The sequence below is a fragment of the Psammomys obesus genome, unplaced genomic scaffold (genome assembly GCF_907164565.1).
Source record: "Psammomys obesus unplaced genomic scaffold, mPsaObe1.curated_primary_1811, whole genome shotgun sequence".
Taxonomy (NCBI): Eukaryota; Metazoa; Chordata; class Mammalia; order Rodentia; family Muridae; genus Psammomys; species Psammomys obesus.
The window spans coordinates 1,446,530-1,472,263 of record NW_026596427.1 but is presented as its reverse complement, the minus strand read 5'-3'; the positions used below and the strand labels follow the sequence as shown (position 1 = coordinate 1,472,263).

At 38.8% G+C, this 25,734-nt stretch overlaps 1 protein-coding gene and 1 pseudogene across 1 annotated transcript in view; both read left to right on the top strand.

Moving 5' to 3' along the window:
• Il1rapl1 (interleukin 1 receptor accessory protein like 1) overlaps positions 1–25,734 on the top strand; it is a 944,588-nt gene that overhangs the window by 172,551 nt on the left and 746,303 nt on the right. The window lies entirely within an intron of this gene.
• On the top strand, positions 18,557–18,972 carry LOC129669513 (mitochondrial pyruvate carrier 1-like; annotated as a pseudogene).

Here is a 25,734-nt window from a genome sequence, read left to right as displayed (position 1 = left end):
AACAAAAACAACAAAAACTACAGTTGCCACTTTACTAAACCAATAAACGTATAAATGTATTAAAATTGATACTTTGACCTTAAGTTGTACTATAGAGCAACAGTAAAAAAAAACTGCATAGTACTGGCATAGAAACAGAATGGTCGATCAATGGAACCAAACAGAAAACCCAGGATAAAGCCCACACACTTAAGGACACCTGATTTTTGAAAAAGATGCCAAAATTATATAATAGAAAAAAGATAGCATTTTCAACAAATGGAGCTGATCTAACTGGATATCTACATGTAAAAAATGTGAATGTATCCATACTTATCACCCTGCACAAAACTAAAGTCCAAGTGGATCAAAGACTTCAACATAAAACCAGACACATTAAATCGGTTAGAAGAAAAAGTGGGGAAGACCCTAGAACTCATTGGTACAGGAGACAACTTCCTGAACAGAACACCAACAGCACAGGCTCTAAGAGCAACAATCAATAAATGGGATCACATGAAACTGAAAAGCTTCTGTAAAGCAAAGGACACTGTCATCAAAACAAAGCGACTGCCCACAGATTGGGAAAGAATCTTCACCAACCCATTATCATACATTATATATAGAGAACTAAAGAAACTGAAAAGCAACAAACCAAGTAATCCAATGAATGGAATTTTATGTAAGAAGTGGGAAATAGTAAGAGCTGGAGGGGATGGGAACTCCAGAAGGAGAGCAACAGAACAAGAAAATTTGAACACAGGGAACTTCCCAGAGACTCATACTCCAACCAAGGACTATCCCTGGAGATAACCTAGAACCCTGACAATGCAGTCACTTCTGATGAGAACTGATAGACTAAGATCAGAAAGAAGGAGAGGAGGACCTCCCCTATCAGTGGACTTGGGGAGGGGCATGCATGCAGAAAGGGGGGGAGGGTGGGACTGGGAGGGGAGGAGGGAGGGGCTTATGGAGGGATACAAAATGAATAAAGTGTAATTAATAATAATAATTAAAAATAGGGAAAAATGGGGAACAGAGTTGAATAGAGAATTCTCGATAGAAGAATATTGAATGGCAGAGAAACACTTAAAGAAATGTTCAACCCCATTAGCCATCAGAGAAATGCAAATCAAAACGACCCTGAGATTTCACTTTATACCCATCAGAATGGCCAAGATGAAAAACTCAAGGGACAACACATGCTGGAGAGGTTACAGAGAAAGGGGAACCCTTCTCCATTGCTGGTGGGAATGTAAACTTGTACAACCACTCTGGACACCAATCTGGCACTTTCTCAGACAACTAGGAATAGCGCTTCCTCAAGATCCAGCCATACAACTCCTAGGCATATATCCAAAAGAGGCTCAAGTACACAATAAGGACATTTGCTCAGCCATGTTTGTAGCAGCTTTATTTGTAATAGCCAGAAGCTGGAAACAACCCAGATGCCCCTCAACTGAAGAATGGATGCAGAAATTGTGGTCCATCTACACAATGGAATATTACTCAGCAACAAAAAAACAAGGAAAGCATGAAATTTACAGGTAAATGGTGGGAACTGGAAAGGATCATCCTGAGTGAGCTGTCCCAGAGGCAGAAAGACACAGATGGTATATACTCACTCATATAGACATATAGGATAAGCCTACTAAAATCTGTACATCTAAAGTAACTAATCAAGAGGGAGGACCTTGACTAAAATGCTTAATCCCCATCCTGAAAGGCAAAGAGGATGGACATCAGAAGAAAAAGAAAACAGGAAACAACCTAAGTACCTGCCACAGAGGGCCTCTGAAAGGCTCTGTCCTGCAGACTATCAAAGCAGATGCTGAGACCTATGGTCAACTGTTGGGCAAAGTGCATGGAATTTTATGAAAGAAGTGGGAAAAAGTAAGATCTAGAGAGGACAGGAACTCCACAAGGAGAGCAAAAAAAAAAAAAAAAAAAAAACAGAAAATTTGAACACAGGGGTCTTTCCAGTGTCTCATACTCCAACTATGTACCATGATTGGAGATAACCTGGAACCGATGTAGCCCATTGCAGTTCAGTGTCCATGTGGCTTCCATAGTAATGAGAAGAGGGACTGCCTCTGACAAGAAATGATTGGCCTGCTCTTTGATCACTTACCCCTGAGGGGAGAGCAGCCTTACCATGCCACAGAAGGTGACAATGCAGCCACTCCTGATGAGATCTGATAGACTAAGATCAGAAGGAAGGAAAGGGGGACCTCCCCTATCAGTGGACTTGGGGAAGAACAGGAGTGAAGAAGGGGGAGGGAAGGTGGGATTGGGAGGGGAGGAGGGAGGGGTGTGTGGGGGGATACAAAGTGAATAAGGTGTAATTAATAAAAGTTTAAAAAAAAAAGGAAACACAGATGTAGATTATAGTGAAATTACTAAATCCCTCTAACAATAGCCACAGTTTTGAATATCAAAAGGGATAGACACAAAACAGAACTCAAATAACATAAAACTGGAGATCTGGAGATTTTATATATATATATATAATATATATATATTATATATATATATTATATATATATATATATATATATATATATATATATATATATATTTCCATATATATATGGAAAATACCTGAAGTAAAAAGAAGAAAAAAATGTCCAGTCAAAGCATTATGAGACAGTGAAGTTTCCAAAAGTACCACTGAGTTTGTTTTGTGTTGGCCGTCTACTGCTAGCTGTGGTACTTACCATGAAGTGTAGTTGTATACTGGTAGAGACTCCATTGGAGAAAAAAAATTTCCTTTGAAAGGAGATGTCAATTGGAGACAGCTTCTTGGTTAGGAATAGAAGATCATGTCCACTTTCTCCTCTTAGTCCTTGGACCATATCTGGCTTAGACCTGTGTAGGTCCTGTGCATGGTACCATAGTGTCTGTGAGCTCATATGTGCATCAGTCCTGTAGTGTCTAGAGAACACTTTTCCTTGGTGCCCTCCATCCCCTCTGTCTTTCACAGCCTTCCCTACTCCTCCTCCCTCAGCACTGAGGGAAGAGGTTTGTTGAAGACATTCCCTTTAGGACTGAGTGTTCCAAGCTGAAAGAGAGGCTTCTTTGTTGATGGGTAAGAGCTATACTTAACTGTGGGTTTAAGGATATAATTTAAAGTACAGTAAAGACTTATGTTGACTTAGCAAGTGTTAGTAATAGACTCTCTTGTAAGATCCATGGGCTCAGTATCCCTGGGTAGTTAGCAAGTTTCCCACCCAAGATTGCCCTCCTTGTTGAGTGGCCTTAAGTCCAGTTAGCCAGCTTTGGTTACAGCCAATGTATGAGTGTCACTTTTGCACCTTTAGGGATATCCTGCCATGCTGGTCATTGTTGCGATTTATAGGAATCCCAACTGTATAGGACTATTGATTGCTTCCCTCGTTTGGCAGCTTGCAGAGTGCTTTCTAGCATTATGGACTGCAAAAAGGACAGGTTGATCCAGACTGAATCATCTGAGTCCTGTGTCCTAAGTTTATACAACAATTTTAAAAGGACAGAGTTATATAAACAATAAGCAGACCAGGAAGCATCAGGAGTTGTGCATGGTAGACAGAAGAAAAACAGAAGGAAAATGACTATATAAGAGAATGGCACAAGAGCATCCTTCCTGGTAACAAAATAGTGCTGCATCTTGGCTGCAGTGGTGATTATACAAACACATAGCATGATGAGAAGACAGAGAATTATGAGCTCATATCATTTCAATATCAGCTTCTAGTATGGATATGCACTATAGTTATGTGAGATGTGACTGCTGGAATCTAGGGGAAGGTCCTTTTTGTGTGATTCTTGTGAATCAGTGTTTACTGTAAACTGAAAACTTTCACACTTACCTTAGCAGTTAAAGTTCAATAAATTTTAAAATTGTACAATCTTCAAAGCAATACAGCACAGACCAAAAGCTATAGGATTAGGAAACTCATCTGATGAATTCTAGAAAATATTCAAGGTAAAAAAAAAAACAACAAAACAAAACATGCCTTGTAAGGCTGTACCCCCCTCAGGGGGAGTTGATCAAAGAGCCAGCCACTGAGTTCATGTCAGAGGCAGTCCCTGTTCCCATTACTAGGGAACCTGCTAAGATACTGAGCTGCCACGGGCTACATCTGTGCAGGGGTTCTAGATTATCTCCATGCATGATCCTTTGTTGGAGTATCAATCTCAGAAAAGACCCATGGGGCACAGAAAAAGACAATGCATCCAGTCCTGATGAGACCTGAGAGGCTAAGGTTAGATGGAAGAGGAGGAGGACTTCCCTTTTCAGTGGACTTGGAGAGGGGTATGGGAGAAGATAAGGGAGGGAGGGTGGGGTTAGGAGGGGATTAGGAGGGGGCTACAGGTGGGATGCAAAGTGAATAAACTGTAATTAATATGAAATATTAAACCCCAAAAAATTAATACAAAAAATACCAGACATTTGTTACTTGGCATGAAGAAGACTAAGATGATTAATTTGAACAAGAGGGCTCTATTGGAACTGATGAAAATATATCTTCTCAAATTTAGTTTCTGTTTCATATTGTGTTTCAAAATGAACAGCAACCCAAAGAATCAGCAAATGAATAATTTCTTAATCACTCAGAGAATTCTATTGATTTATATGGGAGTATTATTAATGAACCAAACTCTGAAATCTTTTGTTCAAAACTATGGAAAAAATAATAAAACCACTAAGAAATTTCCCTTTATTTTCATAATCAGAGCTTCCCTTTATTTTCTTAATCACTGTGCAAATTTTATCTTCTTTTCTAAACATCAGATGAACAAAAACATAAGAAATGTGATTTAAAGCACACTAATAAAATCAAGGAAAGAAAAAGACTTAAATGGACTAAACATATTGCTGCTATTTTGGACATTAAGACCTTTATAATGTCCCATATGTTGTTTAAAATTGGAAGAATTTCAAATAAGAGAAGATCAACTATTTATGGCTACAATAAAAATGCAATAGGTTATGAGTTTCATGAGTCTATTAATTTTGTCTTGAATATCTGCTAGTTACATAGTAAAATGTTTACATTATTTAGATCTTATCTCCTTTTTTTCATTTTTTTAATTTTTATTATTAGTTACATTTTATTAATTCTGTATCCTAGCTGTATCCCGTTCCCTCATTCCCTCCCAATCCCACCCTCCCTCCCTCAACTCCTCCCTGCCCCTTTCCAAGTCCACTGATTGGGGAGGACCTCCTCCCCCTTTATCTGACCCTGTTTTATCAGGTATCTTCAAGATTGGCTGCAAAGTCCTCCTCTATGGCCTAGGAGGACTGCTCCTCCCTTGGGGGGGGGTTGAGTAGGGAGGTCAAAGAGCCTGCCCTTGAGTTAGATCTTATCTCCTTTATTGATCAAAAAGATTAAATATATAGGTGAGCTGGCTGTGGTGATACAAGTTGTATCTTAGTGATGAAGAGACTAAGACAGGAAGATCAGCAATAGTCCAAGTACAGGCTGGGCTACAGAAGTAGGTTTGAGTACAGTATGGACTGCATAGCAAAATCTACTCTTTTTATTTTATTATTTATTATTATTATCATTTATTACAATTTATTTAAATTGTATCCCAGTTGTGGCCCCCTCTCTTGTCACCTCCCAGTCCCACCTTTCCTCCCTATTCTCTCTCCTATGTCCCTCTCCTTGTCCACTGATAAGGGAGATCCTTCTCCTCTTCTATTTGACCCTAGCCTATCAGGTCTCATTAGGATTGGTTGCATTGTCTTCCTCTGTGGCATAGCAAGGCTATACCCCCAGGGGAAGGTGATTAGAGAGCTTGCCACTGAGTTCATGCCAGAGAAAGCCCCTGATTCCCCTACTAGGGACCCCACTTGGAGCTACATCTGAGACTGGGTTTTAGGTCCTCTCCAGGCATTGTCTTTGGTTGGGGTATCAGTCTCTGCAGGGCTCCCAGGGCTCAGTTATTTATTTAATTTTGGCTCTGATGGTTTCCTTGTGAAGCTCCTGTCCCCTCTAGGTCTTTCTCTGTCCCTCTTCTTTCCTAAAATGCCAAGCATTCTGCCCAAAGTTTGGCTAATAGTCTTAGCCTCTGCTTTGATATCTCGATCAGTACAATCTTTCAGAAGCAGTCTGTGATAGACTTTTGTCCCGCTCCTTGTCTTTTTCTGATTCCAATGTCTATCACATTTATCTTTCTGAATGAGGGTTGAGCATCATCCCTAGGGTCTTTGTTGTTTAGCTTTGTTAGGAGTATAGATTTTAGTATGTTTATCCTATATTATATGTCTAATAATCACTGATGAGTGAGTATATACCATGTGTATCTTTCTATTTCTGGGTTACCTCACTCAAGATGAGCAAGATCTACTCTTGAAAAGTAAATAAAATAAAAAAAAAATAGATATGGGTAGTCATGGTGCACATCTTTAATCACAGATCTTGGTAGGCAGAAAGAGGTGGATCTCTGAGTTCGTGGCCTACCTGCTCTAAAGAGTGAGTTCCTGGTCAACCAGTGCTACACAGGGAAACTTTATCTCAAATAACCAAAAGAAATAGCTAAATAACGAGCAAATAAATGTTCAAAATAAACAACAATACATACAGTCAGTAGTTGAATCATTAGAAAATCACTGTGATAATTCTGTTGCTGTTGTTAATAAACCGAGCTCTGACATCTTCATTTAACATCTGGAAAAAAATAAACAGAATTGAATTTGGGGACATAAATCTGATGCTCTGTTCTTTGGAAATTATGAACATATGATACAATCCTACATGAGGCAATTTAGAGATCCATTGATTTTTCAGTTATGTATTTTTTTGCCAATTTTCTACATATTTGATAATTTGAGAAACAGTAAATGACTAAGAAAGTCTAGATATTGAGATATGCTGAGACCTAACTGCCTGGGGCCTGCAGCCACTGAGGCGGAGCCCCAAGCCCTTTATCAGCAAAGGCCAGCAGTACTGTGTCTCGGAGCCCCAGATTCATGCGCAGCAGCTGCACCATCCTCCCAGGGCCCGAGTCTACTAGACGCCATACTAGCTCCGCAGGATCGCGATCACTGACGGTACGGCCCGCCCAATCCCACAGTGACAGAGAATACGCTATATACTCACCAAAACCAGACAGAAACGCCATACAAGCTAGACAAACCAGGCCCTGGGCCTCCGAAGCTTGGAGAGCACAGTGAAGAGACCCCAGGACTTCCCAGAAAGCATCTGGACTAGCAACCCAGTCTCCAGTTACAGCGGGACTTTCTAACCTGGCGGCGGAGCAGCACTGAGCTGGCGGGGCACATCAGCCCTCCAGTTTAAGACTAACCAGGGCCAAACCAGAGAACAGAAAGGCTGGTTACCCCGATTCCCACTGACGTGACCACCCTGAAATCTCCAGCTGCAGCAAGACCTCATAACCTGGCAGTGACAACAGCACGGAACTGGCGGAGCACATCAAAGAAGCAGGGCCAAACCAGAGAGCAGAGAGCCCAGATACCCCGTTCTCTGCCAAGTGACCTGCCTGTAAGTGAGTGAACCCTTGAGAATCTGCAGCTCCACTGATCCTGGGTCCTGCTAAAACAGAAGCCAGGCATCGAAACCCCTCCCACCCATATACCCACTTTGGGAAACAGAGGGGCACTTGGAACATTGAAGTTCCTGCTCTGTGGGTCTAATTGAGGAGTTAAGGCAGTTAATGCCAGAAATTGCACTGCGATCATCACTAGCGCCTGCGACATATACATTGCAGAGCCCCTCCCACACACTCAAGGGTTCAACATTAGCCATCACTCTGTCCCTTGAGACACACGCCCACGCCGACTTACACACACACACACATATACACACGCACGCTTGCATTTGCCTCTGTTTGCGCCTGTGTACTTTCCTCCCACAGGTACAGCTAGTCCTCAGCACACGCTAAGGACACGGGGCCTCTCTCAACTTCCTGAAGAATTCTCCAGACTCGAGAGAGAGACAGTACCAGTCTGATCGGCAGAATCCAAAAACAAACAGGGAAGGTCTCAGATAAGCCAATGGCCAGGGGTAGGCGAAAGAACACTTCCAACATAAATCAGGACATCATGACTTCACCAGCAAACCCCAAAATCGATGGATACTCCAAGTCATCAGAAGCACAGGAAAATGATCTTAAAGCCATGCTTGCTCAATTATTTGAGGCTCATAAGGAGGAAATGAACAAATCTTTCAAAGAGTTGGCCAGTCAATTGGAGATAAAGAAAGAAGAAATAGACAAAACCCTTAAAGAAACACAGGCAAACATAGCCAAACAAATAGAGGCACAAGTAGAGAAAAAATTAGTGGCATACAAAAAGGAAATGAACAAAGAAATAGAGTCCATCGTAGAGAGACAGGAATCCAAATTCAAACACATGGAAGAAATGGTGCAAGGCATGAAAACAGAATTAGAATCAATAAAGAAAACACAAAATGAGAAAACTCTTGAGCTGGAGAACTTGGAGAAAAGATCAGGAACCACAAAAGTAAGCATCACCAACAGAATACAAGAGATGGAAGAGAGAATCTCTGGAGCTGAAGACACACTTGCAGAAATTGATACTTCTCTCAAAGAAAAAGTAAAATCAGAAAAGTTCCAATCACAAAATATCCAAGAAATCAAGGATGCTATGAAAAGACAAAATCTAAGAATAATAGGAATTGATGAAAAAGAAGACTCCAGGCTCCAAGGTCCAGAAAATATTTTCAAGAAAATCATAGAAGAAAATTTTCCCAACTTAAAGAAAGAGATGTCCATAAATATACAAGAGGCCTACAGAACACCAAATAGACTAGACCAGAAAAGAAACAAACACATCACGTCACATCATAGTCAAAACACTAAATCTACAGAACAAAGAAAAGATATTAAAAGCAGCAAGGGAAAAAGGCCAAGTAACATATGAAGGTAGACCTATCAGAATCACACCAGACTTCTCATCAGAAACTATGAAAGCCAGAAGGGCCTGGGCAAGCATCATGGAGACTCTAAGAGATCACAAATGTCAACCCAGACTACTATACCCTGCAAAGCTTTCAATCAACATAGATGGAGAAAACAAAATATTCCATGACAAAACTAAATTTACGCAATATCTATACAGCAAACCAACCCTACAGAAGATACTAGAAGGAAAACTCCAATCCAACGAAAACGAATTCACCCAAGAAAACAGGGCATACAGATAATATCCCAACAAAAATGAAAAGAAAACAAGCAATGAAACAAGGTAAGATCATCGACTCCATTACAAAAGGAACTAACATGCATTGGTCAATGTTATCTATCAATATTAATGGACTCAATTCACCAATAAAAAGACACAGGCTAACAGAATGGTTACGGAAACAAGACCCAACATTCTGTTGCATCCAAGAAACACACCTATGCAAAAAGATAAACACTACCTCAGAGTAAAGGGCTGGAAAACTGTCTTTCAAGCAAATGGTTCCAGAAAACAAGCTGGAGTAGCCATCCTAATATCTAATAAAATAGACTTTCATCCGAAGTTAATCAAAAAAGATAAGGACGGCCACTATATTCTCATCAAAGGAAAAATCCAACAAGAGGACATCACAATTTTGAATATCTATGCCCCAAATACAAGAGCACCTACATTCATAAATGAAACAATATTAAAGCTTAAATCATACATTGATCCTAATACCTTAATAGTGGGAGACTTCAACACCCCACTCTCATCAAGGGATAGATCAACCAGACAGACACCAAATAGGGAAATAAAAGCACTCACAGAATCCCTAAATCAAATGGACCTAATAGACGTCTACAGATCTTTTCACCCAAACTCAAAAGAGTACACCTTCTTTTCAGCACCACATGGAACCTTCTCCAAAATAGACCATATAGTTGGTCACAAAGCAAGCCTCAACAGATACAAAAGGATTGAAATAATCCCTTGTATACTATCTGACCACCATGGACTAAAGCTGGACATCAACAACAACAGAAACAACAAAAACCCGACACGCACATGGAAACTGAACAACTTATTACTCAATGACAGCTGGGTCAAGGAAGAAATAAAGAAAGAAATTAAAGACTTTCTAGAATTCAATGAAAATGAAGGCACAACATACCCAATTTTATGGGACACATTGAAAGCAGTGCTCAGAGGAAAATTTATAGCACTAAGTGCCTACAAGAAGAAATCCGTAACATCACATACAAACAACTTAATGGCCCAACTGAAAAACCTAGAAAAAAAAAAGAAGCAGATACACCCAAGAGGAGCAGACGGCTGGAAATAATCAAACTAAGGGCAGAAATCAATCAATTAGAAACAAATAAAATTATCCAAAGAATCAATGAAACAAAAAGCTGGTTCTTTGAGAAAATCAACAGGATAGACAAACCCTTAGCCAAACTGACTAAAAAGCACAGAGAAGCCATACAAATCAGCAAAATCAGAAAGGAAAATGGGGACATAACTACAAACACTGAGGAAATCCAAACGATTATTAGGTCATACTACAAAAGCCTATATGGCACAAAATTTGAAAATCTAAAGGAAATGGATAACTTTCTTGACAGATTCCATGTACCAAAATTAAGTCAAGATCAGGTAGAAAGACTGAATAGTCCTATATCTCCCAAGGAAATTGAAGCAGTCATTAACAGTCTCCCCTCCAAAAAAAGCCCTGGACCAGATGGCTTCAGCGCAGAATTCTACAAGACCTTCAAAGAAGTACTAACACCAATTCTCCTCAAACTATTCCACAAAATAGAAATAGAGGGAACACTACCAAACTCATTCTATGAAGCCATAGTCACTTTGATACCTAAACCACACAAAGATCCAACAAAAAAAGAGAACTTCAGACCTATCTCTCTTATGAACATTGATGCAAAAATACTCAATAAAATACTTGCAAACCGAATCCAAGAACACATCAAAGATATCATCCACCATGACCAAGTAGGCTTCATCCCAGGAATGCAAGGGTGGTTCAACATACGGAAATCCATCAATGTAATCCACCACATAAACAAACTGAAGGAGAAAAACCACATGATCATCTCCTTAGATGCTGAAAAAGCATTTGACAACGTCCAACACCCATTTATGTTTAAAGTCTTGGAGAGATCAGGGATACAAGGCACATACCTAAAGATAGTAAAGGCAATATACAGCATGCCTATAGCCAACATCAAACTCAATGGAGAGAAACTTAAATCAATCCCACTGAAATCATGGACAAGACAAGACTGCCCACTCTCTCCATACCTCTTTAACATTGTACTTGAAGTCCTAGCCAGAGCAATAAGACAACTAAAGGAGATCAAGGGGATACAAATCGGAAAGGAAGAGGTCAAAGTGTCACTATTTGCAGATGATATGATAGTATACATGAGTGACCCCAAAGATTCAACCAGAGAACTCCTCCAACTGATTAACACCTTCAGCAAAGTGGCAGGATACAAAATCAACTCAAAAAAATCAGAAGCCCTCTTGTATACCAAAGACAAAAAGGCTGAGAAAGAAATTAGGGAAACAACACCCTTCACAATAGCCACTAATAACATAAAGTACCTTGGTGTGACTCTAACCAAGCAAGTGAAAGACCTGTTTGAGAAAAACTTCAAGTCTTTGAAGAAAGAAATTGAAGAAGATCTCAGAAGATGGAAAGATCTCCCGTGCTCACGGATTGGTAGGATTAACATTGTGAAAATGGCCATCCTGCCAAAAGCAATGTACAGATTCAATGCAATTCCCATCAAAATACCAACTCAATTCTTTACAGACCTTGAAAAAAAGATTCTCAGCTTCATATGGAGAAACAAAACACCCAGAATCTCCAAAACGATCCTGTACAACAACAGATCATCTGGAGGTATCTCCATTCCCGATCTCAAGCTGTACTACAGGGCAACAGTAATAAAAACTGCATGGTATTGGCATAGAAACAGAAAGGAGGATCAATAGAATCGCATAGAAGACCCAGAAATAAACCCACACACCTATGAATACTCAATATTTGACAAAGAAGCCAAATCCATTCAATGGAAAAAAGACAGCATCTTCAACAAATGGTGCTGGACCAACTGGATGTCTACATGCAGAAAAGTGAAAATAGATCCATATTTATCACCCTGCACAAAACTAAAGTCCAAGTGGATCAAAGACCTCAACATAAAACCAGATACTCTAAATCAGTTGGAAAAAAAAGTGGGAAACAGCCTAGAACTCATTGGCACAGGAGACAACTTCCTGAACAGAACACCAACAGCACAGGCTCTAAGAGCAACAATCAATAAATGGGACCTCATGAAACTGAAAAGCTTCTGTAAAGCAAAAGACACTGTCATCAAAACAAATAGACAGCCTACAGATTGGGAAAGAATCTTCACCAACCCTTTATCTGACAGAGGGCTAATATCCAGTATATATAAAGAACTAAAGAAGCAGAAAAGCAACAAACCAAGTAATCCAATTAAAAAATGGTGACAGAGCTAAACAGAGAATTTTCGAAAGAGGAACATCGAATGGCAGAGAAACACTTAAAGAAATGCTCAACCTCATTAGCCATTAGGGAAATGCAAATCAAAACGACCCTGAGATTTCACCTTACACCCATCAGAATGGCCAAGATGAAAAACTCAAGTGATAGCACATGCTGGAGAGGTTGTGGAGAAAAGGGAACCCTCCTCCATTGCTGGTGGGAATGTAAACTGGTTCAACCACTTTGGAAGTCAATCTGGCGCTTTCTCAGACAACTAGGAGTAGTGCTACCTCAAGACCCAGCTATACCACTCCTAGGTATATACCCAAAATTTGCTCAAGTACACAACAAGGACATTTGTTCAACCATGTTTGTAGCAGCTTTATTTGTAATAGCCAGAACTTGGAAACAACCCAGATGTCCATCAACGGAGGAATGGATACAGAAATTGTGGTATTTTTACACAATGGAATACTACTCAGCAATCAAAAAGGAGGAAATCATGAAATTTGCAGGCAAGTGGTGGGATCTAGAAAAGATCATTCTGAGTGAAGTATCCCAGAAGGAGAAAGACAAACTTGGTATATACTCACTTATATAGACCTACAAGATATGATAAACATAATGAAATCTACACACCTAAAGAAGATAATCAAGAAAGTGGACACAGGTGAAGGTGATTAATCCTCATTTAGAAAGACAAATGAGATGTGCATTGAACTTATGACAGGAGTCTACCACAAAAGGCATCTGAAAGACTCTACCTAGCAGTGTTTCAAAGCAGACACTAAGACTCATAACCAAACCCTCGGCAGAGTGCAGGGAATCATATGAAAGAAGGGAAGTTAGTATGATGTGGAAAGGATAGGAGCTCTACAAGGACCAAACATTATCTGGGCACAGGGTCTTTTCTGAGACTGACACTCAACCAAGGACCATCTATGGATATAACCTAGAACTTCTGCTCGGATGTGGTCCATGGTAGCTCAGTAACCAAGTAGTTTTCCAAAGTAAGGGGAACAAGGACTATTTCTAACAGGATTTCAAGGGCAGGCTGTTTGACCCCCCCCCCCGGGGAGGAGCAGTCTGTTAGGCCACAGAGGAGGACTTTGCAGCCAGCCCTGAAGATACCTGATAAAACAGGGTCAGATGAAAGGGGAGGAGGTCCTCCCCTATCAGTGGACTTGGAAAGGGGCAGGGAGGAGACCAGGGAGGGAGTGTGGGGTTGGGGAGGGAATGAGGGAGCGGGATACAGCTGGGACACAGAGTTAACAAAATGTAACTAAAAAGAAAAAAATAAAAAAAGAGATATGCTATAAGAAGTTAATAACATAATATGTGTTTAAATAATGAAGTTTGTTTTATAATTTTAACAGTTCAAAAACAATATTATTTTTTATTTGATGGAAAAAAAAGAAATATATAATATTCCAGGGTTTTTACCTGTCTTTCCCACAATACAAATGCACCGTTGTTAAAAAAAAAAAGTGATAATGCTTAACTTTCAACTAATATGAATATTTTATATCACATTTTACATGAGTTTGTTAAGCTGCCCAAAAATAGACATTTTGTTTCTTCAGTAAAAATATGTGACTTTTGCATCAAAAGAGTATTTCCATTTCTCAAAATGCTTGACCAAGACTTTTAGTCATTATATTAGCATTTGTTGTTCCATCTGGTGAAACTAAAAAAGCCAATGTATTCTAAATGGATAGTTCAGCATGAATATGCAAATTAATGATATTTCATGACTTCTGTACAAAATGTAAATAAGTTGCTTTTTCCATTCCTTAAGGAGAAGACCTTAATTTTACACACACACACACACACACACACACACAAACACACACACACACTTGGATTTCACTTCAGCAAATCAACCAGAACTTTCTGTGATATAAATGTCACTTAAGATTCTTTAGGAATGTCATATGGTTTGTTTGAAATAACATAGTGCAATACATTGCCCAGGAAAAAATACACACACCTAAGAGATATTATCGAAAAATTCATAAATACTGTATGTAGCCACAAGTATGTTCTAGTGCCAACAATGAATATTACAGAACTATTAAGTGCAAAGTGTTAGTGATACTCTCTTTACATATTATCATTTTTCACTTTATAATTAATCCTTGATGTATACTCTAGGCACAAATATGTAGAGGAATGTTAATTCTGAGCATGACTATTCTGGCAAGAGATCATATCAAAACACTTTCTAGGTCTTAACAAGAGAACAAAGCCAAAGATCTTCTAGGTCTGTGTGATCCAGCTGGAATGCGAACATACCTTTAATCCAGGAGACAGAGGCAAGCAGATGTGAGTTCAAGGTAAGCCTGTTATAGAGCAAGTTTCAGGTAAAGAAAAGCTTAGATCCAGGCATGGAAGTACATGCTTTTATTCCCAATGAAGGTAAAGTTAATTTGTAGAAGGAAGCACCCATGTTTGAAATTGATGTCTAATTGAGTGGCAGAACAGGTGATGGATCAGAGAAAGACTTGACAGAATAGGTTACACCCAACTCTCAGGAGAAGAGAGAGGAAGGGAAATTCCTTAAAGTGCAATGAGAGAGAGAAGGCAATTTTACCAGGACAGGAACAGACAGGTTGCAGAGAGAATTCAGTTGAAGACCAAATGAGCCAGAGAATGAGAAGGAACCAGGAGATTAGAGCAGATTGCCTGAGTTAGTATGAGGCCAAGCAGAGCAATTTAGAGGTCAGGAGAAAAGCCAGATTGAGTTAGTCAGCCTGGGAGAACTGTGTGAGCCAGAACAGCTAAATTGAACCATCTAGCAGAGATCTCAGTAAGAACAAGCTTATTAAGCAGTGAATTTCAGAGACAGAAACTGAAACAGGTGAATAAAATTTCACTTTACATAAATATGACTAATATTTATATTTATCTGCCTTCAAATATAATTATTTGTAATATGTACATATACATTTTTGTCTTAAACATATCAGATATGATTACAAAGAACATGATAAACCTTTATTTAAAGCTGTAATTTCTGTTACAAAATTAAGCATGCAATAGAAATCTGGAAACTTGTATGTTTTGATTAAAATAAAATGCTTTAAATAATTATTTATGGTAGGTATGTACAATAAGTTCAATAATCACCTTCTCAAAGTATCACCTGAAAATAGAGTATAATTTTATTTTATTTTAATATTGTTAGTGAAATTTGTGATCATATAATTTTTAGAATACTAAAGTGACTAATAGTTGTTAATTTCAAACACAACAGATATAAAGTATAAAAGATGTGGAAAATATCTATTAATGTTAAAACAATATCATAAAATGTAGCAACTAGGTAGTAAATCATTCAATTTTCACTGGTTGATTATAACATAGCTAAAATTCTATTAAAACAATAGGTTGAAGACAAATCTTATACAATATCGTAGATAAAGTTTTCTTCTGGGTTCATAATCAGATAATTTTATGTTAAATTACTTTTTCCTTTAATTAAATAAACCAACTGTGTTGAATTGTATTTTCATGTGTTGTTTGTCTTTGAGTACAATCACTTGAAAAATGTTTGAAAGAAACAGAATTAACCTGACAACAACCATTTTTAGTTACATAAGCAATTTAGAAAATCTAATTGTTTAGATGAGTGCTTCTTAGTCTTAGGAAGTATCCACACTCATCATTTTTTTATGGAGTTAATAACCAGTAGCTTTTTTTTTTGGACTGGTTGTTATTGAGGTTATAAATTGAGAATAAATAGGGAAATGAGTATTTACTCCAGGTAGATAGAGAAGCCCTTTTCTGGATGGCAGACAAGGTAGCAATGACGAATGGACCTTTTATTGGAGTTGAAGATAGTTTCTGTAGTTTGCTTAATAATTCTTATTATGAAACTAAGAGAATGAAACTAAGAGAAAAGGCTCTGGTTTCTATAGTTTCAATTAACTAGGAAGTAGTTGTTTTTCTTCAAGTGTTTCTCATTTGTCTGCTTACTTGTAAATAGAATAATCTGATTAATCATCATCAATCAGTATGAGGGAAAATATTTCTGAGCCAAAATAGGAGAAAAATGATTATGTTTATCCCTTTCCGTCCTGCCTCAGTTTTTCATTCCAGAAAATAGAAGTCTTTATCCATTAGAAGTCCCGATCCATTAGAAGGACTCATGTCTCCACAACAGAAACAGGTCACTGACCTGGAAGACTCTCACTGTATGGCTTGCTTAGTGAAGAATAATCTTATGTTTTATCAAACTATTGAGACTGTGGGGCTTACCTCTTTGTCAGATAACCTTTTTCTAATCACAATAATATAAGCCTTAGCAATGCAAAGATATAGGAGAAAGTCTAATGTCTTGTTACAAAAGGCCTAAAACAAACTGCTCGTCTATGCAGCTACCATCTTCTAATCCAGACACTCTTTCTATACTGTCTTCTGCACATGTATTAAGTGTCTTTGTGGTTAGATGCAACCTTGCTTTCAAGAGATAGATCGGTATATAGATTCTCCAGTCATGGACCAGACCTGCATAACAAGACAGCCATTTCTTTATAAAAAACAGTTCTGTTTTTCATCTTTTGTTTCCTACACAATTATTTGGCTTTTTTAAAACATTCTCACTCTTCAATGTTGGCCTGTAAACTACTTGAGAAAATATGTGACTTATTTAGTTTGACATTATTAGTAAGTATATTTTGCATTATAGAACATATTGAAAACATGATTAATAATCATTTTTGTTACTATTGCTTTGTAGTATAACTTGAGATCAGAGAGGGCAATACCTCCAGAAGATCTGTTGTTGTACAGCATTGTTTTAGCAATTCTGGAGTTTTTGTTTTTTCAAATGAAATTGAAAATTGTTTTGTAAAGAACAATTGAAAAGGTCTGTAAAGAGTAGTGTTGGTATTTTAATGGGAATTGCATTGAATCTGTACACTAATTTTGGCAAGATGATCATTTTCACTATGTTAATTCTACTGATCCATGAGCATGGGAGATCTTTCCATCTTCTAATGTCTTCTTCAATTTCTTTCTTCAGAGACTTGAATTTTTTTCAGTCTTTCACTTGCTTGGTTACAGTCACACCAAGGTACTTTATGTTATTAGTGGCTATTGTAGAGGTTGTGATTTCTCTAATTTCTTTCTCAGACCTTTTGCCTTTAGTATACAGGAGGGCTTCTGATTTTTTTTAATTAATTTTGTATCCAGCCATTTTGCTGCAGGTTTTTTATCAGCTAAAGGAGTTCTCTGGCTGAATTTTTTTGGGTCAGTCATGTATACTATCATATCATCTGCAAATAGTGATACTTTGACTTCTTTTCTGATTTGCATCCCTTGATCTCCTTTAGTTGTCTTATTGCTCTAGCTAGGAATTCAAGTACTGTGGTGAAGAGATATGGAGACAGTGGGCAGCCTTGCCTTGTCCCTGATTCCAATGGGATTGATTTAAGTTTCTCTCCATTTAGTTTGATGTTAGGTATAGGCTTGCTCTATATTGCCTTTGCTGTCTGCATGGTACTGGAATAGAAACAGAATGATGGATCAATGGAATCAAATAGAAGACCCAGAAATAAACCCACACGCTTACAAATACTTGATTTTTGACAAAGAAGCCAAAACCATTCAATGGAAAAGACAGGAAAAGACAGAAAACAAACGGTGCTGGTCTAACTGAAAGTCTACCTGTAGAAAATGCAACTAGATCCCTATTTATCACCCTGCACAAAACTAAGGTCCAAGTGGATCAGAGACCTCAACATAAAACCAGACACATTATATCACTTAGAAGAAAAAAGTGGGGAACAGCCTAGAACTAATTGGCACAGGAGACAACTTCCTGAACAGAACACCAACAGCACAGGCTCTAAGATCAACAATCAATAAATGGGACCTCATGAAACTGAAAAGCATCTGTAAAGCAAAGGACACTGTCATCAGAACAAAACGACAGCCTACAGATTGGTAAAGGATCTTCACCAACCCTACCTCTAACAGAGGGCTAATACCCAGAATATATAATGAACTCAAAAATCTAAACAGTAACAAATCAAGTAATCCAATTAAAAAATGGGGTACAGGAGGGGTGGGTGGACGCTGGTGTCATCTGTGTGAATAGTGGCTTCATTGTGAAAGGCATAGCCATGGCTGGAGCCCTCATGTGCAAAGCAGTGAACTATGTCTGGAGCAAGGTCTTCAGGGACTATCTCATGAGTACGCACTTCTGGGCCCTTTTGCCAACTGGAGTCTCCCCATTGCTGCTATCAATGACATGAAGAAACCTTCAGAGATTATCAGTGGGCAGATGACTTTTGCCCTCTGTTGCTATTATTTGACATTCATGAGATTTGCCTACAAGGTACAGCCTTGAAACTGGCTTCTGTTTGCATGCCATGCAACAAATGAAGTAGCTCAGCTCATTCAGGGAAGATAGCTTATCAACTATGAGTTGAATAAGCAGGCATCTGCATGGCAGTGTAAGGACCAACTCTTGAAAGGGACAGTGCCTCAGCCAGTGTGGCAAAGCCACAGATCACATCAGCATAAACAGTCATCTTGAGGGGAAAACACGGAATGCTATGTTTAATAACCATGCCAACATTATAGAATAGCTGAGAGTTCCTAAACCAGCTTTCTGCTGCCTTATCAACTAAAATTTGTCTTCATCAAGAGTAGTTCAAAATATGCAACTAATTTAATAATTTTGAATGAGTTTTATGTATAGCAATCTGTAGCAATGTGTATATTATCTATTGGGAGTTGTGTAATAAAAATCTAAGGGAACAAAATTTTATAACTACAAGCATTTAAATACTCAAAATTCTTGAGTTTTTCTTTAATGACTACAGTATATCCCTCAGTTGGTCACATGCCTATGCATAATTTCTAATGGTAACAAGTACCAGTGTTTTCCATAGTTTGTAATTCAGATCTGTAACTTAATGGCAATAAACGATTTAAATATTTGCCAAAAAGTGGACTACAGAGCTAAACAGAGAATTCTCAATATGGGAATATCGAATGGCAGAGAAACACTTAAAGAAATGCTCAACATCCTAGCTATCAAGGAAATGCAAATGAAAATGACCCTGAGATTTCACTTTCCACCCATCAGAATGGCCAAGATAAAAAACTCAAGTGACAACACAGGCTGGAATGGATGTGGAGAAAGATGAATCCTCCTCCATTGCTGGTGGGAATGTAAACTTTTACAACTACTTTGGAAATAAATCTGTCACTTTCTCAGACAATTATGGATAATGCTTCGTCAAGATCCAGCTATAGCACTCCTAGGCATATGCTCAAGTACACAGCAAGGATATTTGTTCAACCATGTTCCTCACAGCTTTGTTTATAATAGCTAGAAGCATGCATATCTTGAGTAAGTTAGATGAAGCATTGAAGCATACTGGTTCTGCATGATAAACCAGTACAAAAATAAAAAAATAAAAACCAAAGAAAGGGAGATATTTCTTTGCTTTCACCATTTTCTAGGATTGCAGGATTTAGATAAATGTCTACAATGAGTGTTAATGAATGAGATGCTCATAGGATCATCACTTAGATTCTCATAGCTTGGATGCAGATATTATGAAGAAGGACACTAATATATAACAATGTATCCTGCTTATATTTTTATTTTTATTTTTGACAGCCAAGTACATATCTAAGTACATTGCATTATCAACCCATTTGAGAACTTCCATCATTCATACAATAATGCAAGACAACCACATTACTTCCATTTTAAAGATAAGAATCTCAGATTAAGTGACTTGAAAATATTGCAGGTGAGGAATACGAATAAAGTTTCAAATCATGAAACTATGATTTGAACAAAGTACCTGGTCTAGCTTCTTTACATAATTTCAGACCATTCTCTTTTTTTCCTAAAAGGAAATGGAACAAAAGGAAGAGAAATGCATCAATTTCTTTTACCTCCCAAATCAATGGAGTCCAACAAGTACTCTTGGGAGAATTGGTAAGACAAAGAGTAATGTAGAAAACCTGAAATCCAAGCTTATATGTAGCACAGGAGTAAATGTAGAGCCCATAGAGCATTACATAAGAGAGTAACTGACAAAAAAGATTCTTGAGGTAAGAAAAAAAATCTAAGCCACTAATGACAGAAATCCCACTCTTTATTTTTCCTGTGAGGGAATTGGGATGAGGGTCAAACTTAATGAATTTTGCTATCTTAGTAACTGTCATTTCATAGTTTTTTTTTTTTTGCAGTGAATAAGACAATGTTCAGTTTTCTGGGTAGAGGTGGAAAATGTCTGGCAAATGAGCCTTATTTGAGCATCTGAACTACTTTCATGATATCCCAACTAGTACAGTTTATCCCTCAATATTAGGAGGCTGTCATTTATTCCCCTTTCCTCGTTTATACTCGCTTGTAAACATACTGCCTTGAGACACATATTTATACCAAATATCATGTGATACAATACAATTATGATTCAAATAAGCCTGGAATATACATTACATGGGTGAAAGATACATTTAAACATTTTTGATATTTGACATGTCAAAAACAGTGAACCACTTACAATTCCCAACGCTAATTTGTATAGAAATGCAGATTTGCAGATTGCTGTAACTAATGAGCAGTGAACTTCTGACCCCATTCCATTCCCTTACATGAGCACTGAAAACTTTCTCAGTCTATCATACTCCCCACCACTTATCAGTAGAGGATATGCTGCCTATTATTTGAGCAAACAAATTAAAGATTTGAGACATTAGTCACTTTCCCTAAGAATTTTTAAAATTTATTTTTTTTAATTATATTTGATTCACTTTGTATCCCAGCTGTAGCCCCTTCCATCATTACCTCCCATTCCCACCCTCCATCCATCATCTCCTCTCATGCCCCTCTCCAAGTCCACTGACAGGACAAATCCTCCTCCCCTTCCCTCTGACCCTAGACTATCAGGTCTCATCAGGACTGGCTTCATTGTCGTCCTCTGTGGCCTGGTAATGTTGATCCCCCCTCAGCGGGAGGTGATCAAAGAGCCAGCCACTGAGTTCATGTCAGAGACAGCCTCTGTTTCCATTACTATGGAACCCACTTGGATACTGAGCTGCCATGGGCTACATCCATGCAGGGTTTCTAGGTTATCTCTATCAACTGTCATTGGTTTGAGTATCAGTCTCAGTAAAGACATAACTCTTTGGAGCCAAATTTTAAACTCACTTCACCATGGTTCATCCTACTCAGAAATAATTGCTCACATTTTTCCAAGACTACTGGATAGCATCTCTGCTATTAAATGGAGTAAAATTAAAGATATAACTTAAACATTTTTATTTCATCAGAAATATGTAGCCAATTACATACCTTACTCTCATGAACATATAAAGATTAAAAATTAATATACATAAATGCTTTTTAATTTTTTTCTTTATTATTATTATTAATCAAAATACATTTACTTAGTATCCAGGCTGCAGTCCTCCTCCCTTATTTCCTCCCATTCCCATGCTATCTCCCTCTACCTCTCCCCTATTTCCCTCTTCTAGTCCACTGATAGGAGAGGTCCTCTTCCCCTACTATCTTACTATTGTCTATCAGGTCTCATCAGGAATGTCTGGATCATCTTTCTCTGTGACCCATTAAGGCCACCTAGTGTGGTGGAGGGGATGTGATCAAAGAAAAGGCAACAAGTTTCATACCAGTGACTGTACCTGCTCCCCTTAGTAGGAAACTCACATTAAGACTGAGTGGCTGATGGGCTACATCTGAGCAGAGGGTCTAGGTCCTATCCACACATGGTCCTTGGTTGATTCATCAGTCTCTGTAGGACACCCTAGAGCCAGAATTTTTGGATCTCTGGATCATTTTGTGGAGCTCATATACCATCCAGGTCTTTCTATCTGCCCCTTCTTGCAAAAGATTCCTTGCACTCTGCCCAAAGTTTGGCTGAGTATCACCATCTGTTTCCATACCCTGCTGGGTAGAGTTTTTAAAAGGCTCTCTGTGGAAGGCTCCTGTCCTGTTGACTATCTTCTCCTACTTGAGATGTTTGCTCAGTTTGACCTTTTGAGTGAGAAGTATGCCTCTTCCATAGGGTCCTCAAAGACCTAAAGAGAAAACCAGACACACTAAAGTTGTTAGAAGAAAAAGTGGGGAAGAGCATTGAACTCATTGACACAGTAGACAATTCCTGATCAGAAGACAAACAGAACAGATTTAAGATCAACTGTCTTCTCCAGTTCCCACCATTTACCTGCAAATTTCATGATTACCTTGTTTTTTTTATCTCTGAGTAATATTCCATTGTGTAGTTTTCTCTATCTGTGCCTCAACTGAGGGGCATCTGAGCTGTTTCCAGCTTTTGGCTATTACAAATAAAGCTACTACAAACATGGTTGAACAGATGTCTTTGTTGTATACTTGAGCATCTTTTGTATATATGCCTAGGAGTGGTATAGCTAGATCTTGAGGAAGCATTATTCTTAATTGTCTGAGAAAGCACCAGATTGATTTCCAGAGTGGTTTTACAAGTTTACATTCCCACCAGCAGTGGAGGAAGGTTTTCTCCACATCCTCTTCTGAGTGAGGTATCCCAGAAGCAGAAAGACACAGGGTATATACTCATTCATAAGTGGATATTAGACATATAATATAGGATAAGCATACTAAAATCTGTACACCGAAGGAAGCTAATCAGGAAGGAGGACTCTGGCTAAGATAATCCCCTGGGAACAGGACAGATGCCTGTCACAATGGGCCTCTGAAAGGCTCTACCATGCAGGGTATTGAGGCAGATGCTGAGACTCATAGCCAAACTTTGGGCAGAGTGCAGGGAATCTTATGAAAGAAGGGGGAGATAGTAAGACCTGGAGAGGTCAGGAGCTCCACAAGAACAGCAAAAGATCCAGAAAGTGTGGGCATAGAGGTCTTTTCTGACACTGATACTTCAGCCAAGGATCACTCATGGAGATGGCCTGGAACCCCTGCACAAAGGTAGCCTGTGGCAGTTCTGTATTCAAGTGGGTTTCATAGTAGTGGGGACAGGGACTGCCTCTGACATAATCTGATTGGCCTGCTCTTTGATCACCTCCCTCTGAGGGGAGATCAGCCTTACCAGCCCAAAGAAGAAGACATTGCAGCCACTGCTGATGAGATCTGATAGACTATGATCAGAGGGAAGGGGAAGAGGACCTCCCTTATCAGTGGACTGGGAGAGGGACACGGGTGGTGAAGAGGGAGGGGAGGATTGGGAGGGGAAGAGGAAGGGCGGTACAGGGAGATAAAAGTGAATACACTGTAATGAATAAAAATTAAAATAATTAAAGAAAAAAATGAAAAAATCAACCATCAATAAATGGGACCTCAAGGAACTGAAAAGTTTCTGTAAAGCAAAGGACACTGTTGTCAGAACAAAATGAAAGCCTACAGACTGGGAAAGGATCTTCACTAACCCTATATATGATGGAGGGCTAATATCCAGAATATATAAAGAATTTGAGAGGTTAAACACCAATAAACCAAGTAATCCAATTAAAAAATTGAGTACAAGGCTAAACAGATAATTCTCAACAGAGGAATATCGAATGGCATAAAGTATTTAAAAGCACACCTGGCTACTATTTAATATTTATTAAGCATGATGATTGACTATTTTCTTTAAAATTTTTAAAATTTACTTATTATTTATTACATTTTATTCACTTTGTATCATGGCTGAAATTCCCTCCCTATTCTCCTCCTAGTCCTACCTTACTTCCCTCTTCTCCCCCTGTGCCCCTCCACTAGACCACTGTTAGGAAAGATACTCCTCCCTTTCCCTCTGACACTCGCCTATCTGGTCTCATAAGGACTAGAAGCTTCTGCTTCCTCTGTAGCCTGGAAAGGCTGCTCCCACCTCAGGGGAAGGTCATCAAAGAGCCAGCCACTGAACTCATATCAGAGACAGTCCCTGTTCCCCTTTCTAGGACACCCACTTGGAGACTGAGCTACCTATGGGCTACATCTAAGAGGGGGTCTTAAGTCTATGAATGGTCCTTGGTTCATATAGGTCTCTGTAGGCCCCCTGGGCCTAAGTTTTTCTTGTCTCTGTCAGTCTCTTTGTGGGACTCTTGTCCCACAAACTCCAGGTTTTGTTATATCCCCCTTGATTCATAAGATTCCCTGAACTCTGCTGAAAGTTTGGGGACCAGTCTTCTGCATTTGCTTCAATACTCTACTGGGTAAAGTCTTTCAGAGGACTTTTGTGGTAAGCTCCTGTCCTGTTCCATGTCTTCTCCCACTCCCAATGTCTATCCCATTTGCCCTCCTGAATGAGGATTGAGCATTATACCTAGGGTTCTCCTTGTTTAGCTTCTTTAGGACTATAGGTTTAAGTATGTTTATCATATATTATATGGCTAATATCCATCTATAAGTGAGTATATAACAATTTGTGTCTTTCAGCTTCTGGAATATATCAGTCAAGATGATCTTTTTTAATTTGTTTTTCTTTTTAATTAATTGCACTTTATTCACTTTGTATCTTAGTTGTACCCCCTTCTATCATTCCCACCCTCCCTCATCACCTCCCATGCCCCTCTCAAAATCCATTGATAGGGAAGTCCTGCTCCCGTCTACTCTGACCCTAGCCTATTAGAATCAGCACTGCTGAATGCAGTATCTTTGTCTGTGGCATGTAAGGCTGCATAGCCCTTAGAAGAAGGTGATCAAAGAGCCAGACACTGAGTTCTTGTCAGAGATAGTCCCTATGCATGTTACTAAGGAACCCACTTGGAGAATGAGCTGCCATGGGCTACATCTGTGCAGGGGATCTAGTTTATCTTCATACATGGTCCTGGGTTGGCATATCAGACTCAGAAAAGACCCCTGTACCGAGATTTTTTGGTTATGTTGGACTCCTTTTGGAGCTCTTGTGCTGCACAGGTCTGTTTATCTCTCCCTTATTTCATAAGATTCCCTGCACTCTACCCAAAGTTTGTCCAGGAGTCCCAGCATCTGCTTTTATACCCTGCTGGGTAAAATCTTTCAGAGGCCATCTGTGGTAGGCTCCTGTCCTGTTTTCTGTTTTCTTCCTCTTCTGATGTCAATCCCCTTTGCCTATTTGATTGTGGATTGATCATCTTACCCAGGGTCCTCCTTCTTGCTTAGCTTCTTTTATATGTTTATCTTATATTAAATGTCTAATATGCACTTGTGAGTATATACCATGTGTGTCTTTTTGTTTCTGGGATAGGACACTCGTGAAGATCTTTTGTAGTGCCCGTGATATGCCTAAAAATTTCATGATTTGCTTGTTTTTAACTGCTGAGTAGTGTTCCATTGTGTAAATGTACCAAAATTCCT